The sequence below is a fragment of the Octopus sinensis genome, unplaced genomic scaffold (genome assembly GCF_006345805.1).
Source record: "Octopus sinensis unplaced genomic scaffold, ASM634580v1 Contig19162, whole genome shotgun sequence".
NCBI lineage: Eukaryota > Metazoa > Mollusca > Cephalopoda > Octopoda > Octopodidae > Octopus > Octopus sinensis.
Genome location: NW_021836195.1, coordinates 22501 through 30000, shown reverse-complemented (window position 1 = coordinate 30000; position 7500 = coordinate 22501). Strand labels below are relative to the sequence as shown.

Below are 7500 nucleotides of genomic sequence, written 5' to 3'. Positions count from 1 at the left end.
CTCTGTTCTACTAAACATTAAACATTCCTCTCCCACCATCTCCATTCTCTTTTCACCTAATCCCTTTCCGTTATTCTATCTACCAATCTATCACTCTATCTATCTATCTATCTATCTATCTATCTATCTATCTATCTATCTATCTATCTATCTCTATCTATCTATCTATCTATCAATCTATCCCTCCATTTATCAATCTATCTTTTTTTCTTTATACTAGAACACTGGACACTTATCATCAAAATTGCTGCAATATGTGGGACAATCCTTAGAATACTTCTATTTGTTAAAAAGTCCTTTACATACGAACACAACAATACCCAAACAGACGAATGTCTCGGACAGACAATACAAAGCACATCTCGTCTTTTTCTGGCAATATTTTGCTGCTTTATTAACAACAGAAGCTACAGAGGTAGTAGTAGTAGTAGTAGTAGTAGTAGTAGTAGTAGTAGTATAGTAGTAGTAGTAGTGGTGGTGGTGGTGGTGGTGTGGTGGTGGTGGTGGTGGTGGTGGTGGTAGTAGTAGTCGCAACAACAATGACAGTAAGAGTCAAATTAAATGGATAGACATTACACGGTCGTTCGAAATGCAAAAGATAGCAGCCAAATTTTCAATAAAGAATGCATCGGAGAAGAAGATGGGTCCCTGTAGTTCATGAAAAAATAAAAGATTTTAAAAAATAACTATAGGAGTGGTCAAGGTTGGGACGCCTTTGGTTAAAGTTTTGCTCGAAGATGGCTGACTCGGGTTACTGTAAAACAAAGCGCCTTTAACACTGATCTTACTGCCAACAAAGGCAAATGCATCGGCGATAAAAACGGTAAGAAAGTCATCATCAAAGAGAACAACACCTCCACTGATTTCGGCGATTCGATTGTTCGATCAGCTGGATATGCTCTTTGAATAAATCTATGAAATGCTGGGTATTGTACAGCCATATGTTCTTTTTAATGCATTATCATGCAATATATTGGGTTGTTCGGAAAATTCGTGCCGATTTATAGTAGCTTACATTTCGATTTATTTTAGAACATGGTTGAGTCCATAAAATAGGTGACTACACCTCCATTTAGAGCACAGTTTAAGCTATCTTTTCATGGAAGGAGATTTATGTTCCTATAATCTGTGTTAATTCTGTAACCCTTTAAAATGGGAGATAAGAAAGTTCCTTTTCGGCACTTGATGCTTTGGGAAAAATTGCTGCAGCTCGGCTGGGATGTATTACCCCACCCTCCTTCACTAGATATTGCTCCTTCGGATTTCCGCTTATTCAGGTCTCTGCAGGATAGTCTTAATGGTAAAAATTTCAATTCCTTGGATGACGTAAAAATATACCTTGATCAATTCTTTGCCCTGAAACCACCTCAATTCTGGGAAGAGAGTATTTTCAAGTTAAAGGGAAGATGGAGACGCATTGTGCATCAAAATGGTTCATATTTGGTTGATTAAAAATGTAATGGCAAGTATATATTATTATTATTATTATTATTATTATTATTATTATTGAGTGAGAGAGCAGTGCATGCCATCAAAATGACACTGGGGTAAAATATACGAAGCCCAGTATACCCATCATGACTACCCGTCTGATAAGGGTACACTAGGCACATGCATCACAACCATGTGTGCGCGACATGGGGATCTCATATCAAGATAAACAGCGCATGACCTTGCAGGTGGGGCCCAGTTAGAATTTTCTTCTGGTCGAGTAACCCATCACGCTCAAAAGGTCCCTGAATAAGGGTTGTATAAGGATGTTGAACGAAACACCCATGTTTCCCAAGGTGAATTATTCAAACCCCAAGAATTCCTCTAAACACATAGGTATGATGCTCCCCCACTACTTCTGCTCGTGATCAGAGATGCACATTTCGTCAGCCACTAAGGAACATGGTCAACTGGTTACGGTCAAACAACTGACAAGCAAATCTGTGGTATTGAGCAGAATATTTGCTGTAGCCCACCTTTTATACCAAGACAAAACAATGTACATGATAACACTTCCAATCAGTTAGGATCAGAAGCCATGAGAGCCACTGCCTGGTACTGCATCAGGGCATTTGCAGTAGCCCATCTTTTATACCAAGACAAAACAATGTACATGATATATCTAATTCACAGGACATTTAGTTATTGCGTCACTCACACAATTTTTAGGCACCACGTATTGTTTCCGGAGTTGGCTCGTGGCGGATCTCAAAATTTAAATGGTAAATAACATATTAGAAAATTGATCAGTGAGTGGGGGATTAAGTTTAGGATAGGATGAGCTAGAATGTAATTCGTAATAGCGTGTTTGTGTGTTTGTATGTGACCATGATTTTTGCGCTCTTTCACAAGATCGGCAGCAAAACAGATATTTTTCAGATAGTGTTGTAGTTAAAATGTGTTATTAATGGAGTTCTCGTGTTTCAATAATCAGGATACATCGTGTTCCATTCAACAAAATAATAACAGTAGCAACAATAGCAACAACTACGACAATAGTAATAATAATAATAATAATAATAATAATAATAATAATAATAATAATAATAATAATAATAATGATAATGATAATAATGATGATGATGATGAGGAGGAGGAGGAGGAGGAGGAGGATGGCTTGCGCTGTATTATTAAATCAGAATCTTAGTAATATAATAAATTACAACGTGATAGTGATAATGACGATGGTGATTAAGTTGATGACAATTATGATGATGATGATGATGATGATGATTATGATGACGATAATGGATGTTTGTGGCGGTGGTCATTATGGTGGTAACGGAGAGGTATTGACGGCGATGACGAGGTTTCTGGAGCTTCAGAATCGTCAGCGCACTGGACAAAATGTTTTTCGGCGTTTCTTCCGGCTCTCTACATAATGAGCTCAAATTATGCTGAAGTCGGCTTCGCTTTTCAAGATCAATAAAACAATGTAGCAGTTAAGTACTGATATCGATACGATCGAAGTGCACCCCCTCCCCCACATAATTGCTGGCCTTGTGCCAAACTTTGAAAGTATTATTAGCACATGAAGTACTACCGCAACTACTACTACTACTACTACTACTACTACTACTACTACTACTACTACTACCAGGACGACGATAATGATGAGGAAAGTGGAGGAGCATCATTATCATCGTCGTTGTATTTGTTGTCATCATCATCATCATCATCCATATCATCATCATCGCTGTGATCGTCGTCATCATCATAATCGTCGTCGTTGTCATCGTTGTCATCAACACCAACATCATCATCATCATTGACATCATCATTGCCTCCATCGTCATCACCATCATTAACATCACCATCGTCATCATCATCATCATCATCATTGTGATCATCATCATCGTCCTCATCGTCACCACCATCGACGACGATGAGAATAACACCGTTAATGATGATGCTGACGACGACGATGATGATGATGATGGTGATGATGACGATGATCACAATGACGATGACGATGATGATGATGATGATGATGACGATTAGGGTCATGACGATGACAGAAGTGTGTGATGACGAATATGATGTTGAAGGAAGGTGAGAAAATGTTGAATAGCCCAGGTGGAAGAACAAAAAAAAAAAAGAAAAGACAAAATGAAAATAAGTAATGAGTGAAAGGGGAGAGACAGCGGTTCTGAGAGGGATTAATCATAAGAATGCATATATCTCATAAATCACCATCATCATCATCATCATCATCATCAACATCTGCCGCAGCAGCCTTCTCACCACCACTCCTACAACTACCAGCATTACCTACCATCACCGCCACCATCGCCGCTGCGCCGCCGTCATCATCATTAACGCTGCTACGGCCAAATCGTCATCACCAGCAGCCGCAGCAGCAACAATTTATTTCTGCTTCTTCACCATCATCACCACCACCACCAATACCATCATCATCACCACCACCACCGCCGCCGCCGCCGCGCCGTCGTCAACATCATCATCATCATCATTCTCGTCGTCGTCTACGTCGCTGTCGTCATCTTTTGGTATCTCAACTAATATTATTAGAGATGTTGTTGACATTGTTGCTGCTGCTGTTGCTGTTGTTGTTGTTGTTGTTCTTGTTCTTACTACAGCCACCGTGAGATCTTGTTGTTGCTGTGGTTGCTGTTGTTGTTGTTGTTGTTGTGTTGTTGTTGTTGTGTTGTTGTTGGTTGTCTTGTTCATGGTCTTGTTAAAGATGCTAGACATTTCGGGGTCAGAAGTGATGGCAGATTCCCTTCTCTCACTCCCTCTTCTCTCTCTTATTTTTTAATATATATTTTGTAGGACCCCGTTCTTCAATATGAAGGGAACAGACATATATTAATAAGTATTTTTAATTAACTAGGGGTCCATGCCAAGCACCGTGGCACTTTAACACAAACCCTCAACCCCCACCTCTTACCCATGACCCATTTTCTCTACTTTACTTTAGCATTCGTTGTCAATCAGCCATTTTTTCTATTAAGAGACCTGACACTTGGAACTAAAAGAGAGAGAGAAATAAAAAGAGAAATATAGAGGAGGAGGGAGATAAGTGAGAGAGAAAGAGAGACTGTCTATTGAATAAAGAGAGAACAAAGACCAAAAGATGTAAAGCCAGGACAAAATGAGTTAGAATTAGAAAATAAAGTGGGAGGAAGAAAAAAAATTCGACAGTGAAGGTGTTTACTGACAGATGCACAACGGTAGATTAATAACAGAAGAGTTTGACATTAGGAGAAAAGAACATTGGCCGAAAAAAGGGAGAGAAAAAAAATGAATATGTACAAGGGAATAAAGGAATTAAAAAAATAATAATAAATGTATGAAAGTAATAGAAACGGCTGGATTGTAAAACGGACTAACAATGATATAGAAAATTATTTCATCATCATCATCATCATCATTATTATTATTGTTATTATTGTTGTTATTATTATTATTATTATTATTATTATTATTATTATTATTATTATTATCATTATTATTATTATTATCATTAGGGTCGCGAGCTGGCAGAATCGTTTAGAAAGCTGGACGAAATGTTTAGCCGTATTTCGCCCGTCGCTACACTCAATACAGTTCAATTTCCGCCAAGGACGACTTTGCCTTTCACCCTTTCGGGGTCGATTAAATTAAGTACCAGTTACGCACTGGGGATCGATGTAATCGACTTAATCCGTTTGTCTGTCCTCTGTGTGTTTAGCCCCTTGTGGGTAGTAAAGAAATATGTATTTCGTCTGCCGCTACGTTCTGAGTTCAAATTCCGCCGAGGTCGACTTTGCCTTTCATCCTTTCGGGGTCGATGAAATCGACTGGTCTCCTCCCCAAAAATTTCAAGCCTTGTGCCTAAAGTAGAAAGAATTATTATTATTATTATTATTATTACTATCTTTGCACAGCTTCTAATGCTGGAGATGTACTACGGTGTCAGCAGTTCACTACCTTAGGACTAAAGTAACACCCCTTATTTTCCGAGCACCATCCGGAGCATTCAAGCGGGTCCAAGCAGTGATGATTTCTGTAACTGCTCCACCATTATTACAGCTCCTATTTACTCTTTACTCTTTTACCTGTTTCAGTAATTTGACTGTAGCCATGCTGGAGCACCGCCTTTAGTCGAGCAAATCGACTCCAAGTCTTATTCTTTGTGAGCCTAGTACTTATTCTATCGGTCTCCTTTGCCGAACCGCTAAGTTACGGGGACGCAACACACCAGCATCGGTTGTCAAGCGATGTTGGGAGAACAAACACGGACACACAAATGTATACACACACACATATATATGTATACATATATACGACGGGCTTCTTTCAGTTTCCATCTACCAAATCCACTCACAAGGCTTTGGTCGGCCTGAGGCTAGAGTAGAAGACACTTGCCCAAGCACCCTAGGTACCACGCAGTGGGACTGAACTCGGAACCATGTGGTTGGTAAGCAACTCTTCCCACGGCTCTGGCAATTATTAGTCCTACTACCACCATTTTTAGTGACCACAAATGCTTAACTTCCCAAGCTAACCTACCATATTTATCAACTTTTCTTTCTTCCTTATCGCATACATTGTTGTCAGCTGGGCATGCTATATCTATAATCCAGCATCGTTTGCTTTCTTTCTTAATTAACACCATGCCTGGTTTCCTATATTCTTTCTCATGGTCGCACTGAATCATAAAATCCCATAGGATCTTTGCATTATCATTTTCGATGATGCCTTCGGGTTTATGTTCGTACCATTTTTTTGCTCTGTCACCTTCTCGAAAACTAGTTCCCTCCTCCAAAATTTCAGGCCTTGTGCCTATAATAGAAAGGATTACTATTATTATTAAAAGCGACATTCTGGCAGAATCGTTAATACGCCGGGCAAAATGATTAGCGGTATTTCGTCCGAATTTACGTTCTCAGTTCAAATTCCACCGATGTCAACTTAGATTTTCATCCTTTCGGGGTCGATAAAATAAGTATCAGTTGAGTACAGGGGTCAATATAAAACTACTGCTCGTCTGCCAAAATTTGAAATCATTATCATTATTATCATTATTATTATTATTATTATTATTATTATTATTATTATTATTATTATTATTATTATTATTATTATTACTACTACAGAGGCGACCTTCTAGAATCGTTAACACGCCGGATAAAATACAGCATCTCACCCCTCTTCATGTTATGTGTTCTAACTCCACCGAGGAATAAGGAGATTAATCATAGGTTGTATTAGAATCTACGCACATTAGAACATTGGGCGCCTGAAGTGGCTAGGCACAATAAAATAGGCTTCACGGTGTGGTGAAACGAACATGGCGGTCTTATATGTTGGTAGGATAGTGAGGATATGTAGATATGTCCGGCCGTGGGAGTAACAGTGTGATAAGAAGCTTCCTTTCCAATCACCTGGTTCTGGGTTCAGTCTCACTGCGTGGCACCTTGGACAAGTGTTTTCTACTATAGCCTCGGGCCGATCAAAACCTTGTGAGTGGATTTGGTACACGGAAACTGAAAGAAGCCCGTCGTATATATATATATATATATATATATATATATATATATATATATATATATATTATATATATATATATGTATATATATCGCTTTGGGATTTGGTTTGCAAGATTCTTTATGTGAGATCGTGTGTTGGAGTATATTCTGTTGTGTCTGAGGAGAGTCATTTTCTTTTTGTGCCTTATAATTTAACACACTCACCGGTAAAGTTTCCACTCATTTACTTATTTATTTTTCCTATAAATAAATAAATAAATGAGTAAATGTATGGAAACTTTACCGGTGAATTTGTTAAATTATAAGAATTATAAGGCACTAAAAGAGAATGACTCTCCCCAGACATAACAGTATATATGGATATATATATATATATATATATATATATATATATATATGTGTGTGTGTGTGTGTGTGTGTGTGTGTGTGTGTTGTGTGTGTGTGTGTGTGTGTGTGTGTGTGTGTGTGTATAATTGTGTGTCTGTGTTTGTCCCCCTCCATCGCTTGACAACCA

The 7500-nt window shown here is 38.5% G+C and overlaps 1 long non-coding RNA gene across 1 annotated transcript in view; it reads left to right on the top strand.

Annotated features, from left to right (window-relative positions):
* LOC118762006 overlaps positions 1–5903 on the top strand; it is a 9467-nt gene extending 3564 nt beyond the window's left edge. Inside the window, exons 3-4 of the long non-coding RNA XR_004997789.1 lie at positions 2375–2381; positions 5876–5903. This is a non-coding gene — a long non-coding RNA (uncharacterized LOC118762006). The remainder of the gene's footprint in view (positions 1–2374; positions 2382–5875) is intronic.
* The last annotated feature ends 1597 nt before the right edge of the window (positions 5904–7500 follow it).